Below are 1,897 nucleotides of genomic sequence, written 5' to 3'. Positions count from 1 at the left end.
CCCCCCCCCCCCAAAGACAGATCCCAGATGTCAAAAATACCAAACAAAAACCCAAACAAGAACGGAAAACAAACCAGAAAGGGCGGAAGACACCGGAACAGAGGGGGCCGAGGGACGGGGAAACCCGGGGACAGATCGAAACCCGGAGCACGGGGGACAAGGGCACAGTGGAGCATGGACAAAGGAAGCCAGAACTGGGAACAAGGAAGAGGCATAACAAGGGAATAAAGGGGAGACAGGAGCAGGACCGGAGAGGAAGGAAGGAGGGAGCGAGAGAGGGACCGAGAAGGAGGGAGCGAGAGAGGGACCGAGAAAGAGGGAGCGAGAGAGGGACAGGGAAGGAGGGAATCAAACTGGGAGACAAGGCAAAAAGGAGACCAAGGAAGCTAAGGGACAAAACGAGAGGGGAGACATGACGGAAAGAGGATGCCGGAGGAGAGGTAGCGAGACAAGAAGGGAGATGGGACAAGGGAGGGACAAAGAAAAAAAAACACTAATGGCGAGAACAAGGAAGGCCGGAAAAAGGGCCGGAAACTGGTGGCGAGCGAGGAACCAGAAGAGAGTAGACTGAGGAGGGACAAAGGGCAGGGACACGGGGAGAGAGCGAGCGGGACACAGAGAGATAAGACGCAGAGAGCAAGACAGACAGAGGGAGAGAAAAGGCAGAACGTGGGGGACACAGAGACGCACCCAGAAAGATAGCGAGCGAGCGAGACAGACAGAAAACAAACAGAACAAAGAAAGAGAGACACAGAGAACAATTCAGACCGACTGATGCAGGGAACCAAAGGGACAGAGGGGAAAAGACAGAGCAGGCCCGACAGGGAGAGAGATACACACCCAAACAGACAGAAGAAAGGGAGAGACAGAAAGATAATTAACAGAAAGAGAGAGAGACACAGAGAACAAGACCGACAAACCCAGAAAGCAAGAGAGACAGGGCAATGGAGACGAGTTATCGGGAAGGGGCGAGGATGAAGACAAGAGAGGGATAGGAGGAGAGGAATAGAGAAAGGGAGCAGAGACGTGACCAAGGGCAGGAACCGAACGGCACGGAGAAAAGGGCGAAAACACAGAGAGGTTGAGACGGACTGGGGAAAACTGAGCGGCACCGGGAGAGTCACCCACACAAACAAGCAGAAAAAAACTGACAAAAACCAGAGAGCAGGACGGACACAGGGAAAGAGAGAGACACCCACACAAACAAACAGAAAAACGAAGCAAAAGGAAAAGAGCGAGAGGGACACATTGAGAGACTGGACAAACGGAGAGGGAGGCAAAGAGACCCAAATAGTGGGATAGAAGGAGAGTGAGACAGGCGAGGGACAGAGAGAGGGATCGTGTGGGAGATACAGAGCGACACCGACAGAGTAAGAGGAACGTGGAGAGAGGAAAGCACAGGGAGACCGGCGCAGAGAGTGAAACACGTGAAGAGATAACAGGAAGGGAGCGGGACCGAGCACGGGGGACACACAGAGAGACTGGACGAGTAGGGTGGAGAGACAAAAAGGGACGAGAGACAAGACGCCAAAAGTCAGACAGACAAAAGAGAGCGAGACAGACAGGCGAGGAGACCGAAGCAGAGAGGAAAAAACAAACAAAAAGAAAACAATAAAACCAGGCAACCAGAAGGAGGAGGGAACAAGAGAAGACCAAGACTAAGAGACAAAACGAGGGAGACACTGACACGGGGACAAAAGAGAGACATAAACAAACAAACGGAAAAAGGGAGAGAGATACAGAGACATAGACAGTATGGGTGACTACCAAACACAGGGAACGACGATAAACCAAGGGAAGAGTACTAGGAGGCGCGAGGGAATGTAAGAGGGTGCCCAGGAGAGGGCGCACTAGGGACCCAAGAGCGGGTATACTAGAAAAGCCCACGAGAGGGCGC

General features: G+C 52.8%; 2 protein-coding genes across 2 annotated transcripts in view; both read left to right on the top strand.

The window, feature by feature from the left end:
* The window catches only part of LOC117958976 (tripartite motif-containing protein 16-like), a 23,807-nt gene that overhangs the window by 16,723 nt on the left and 5,187 nt on the right, over positions 1-1,897 (top strand). The gene's annotated exons all lie outside the window — the stretch shown is intronic.
* The window catches only part of LOC117959686 (E3 ubiquitin-protein ligase TRIM21-like), a 10,524-nt gene that overhangs the window by 7,790 nt on the left and 837 nt on the right, over positions 1-1,897 (top strand). The gene's annotated exons all lie outside the window — the stretch shown is intronic.

This window comes from Etheostoma cragini, chromosome 16 (assembly GCF_013103735.1).
Source record: "Etheostoma cragini isolate CJK2018 chromosome 16, CSU_Ecrag_1.0, whole genome shotgun sequence".
NCBI lineage: Eukaryota > Metazoa > Chordata > Actinopteri > Perciformes > Percidae > Etheostoma > Etheostoma cragini.
Note: the sequence above shows the minus strand (reverse complement) of the source record. Positions and strands in the feature narration are given on the sequence as shown.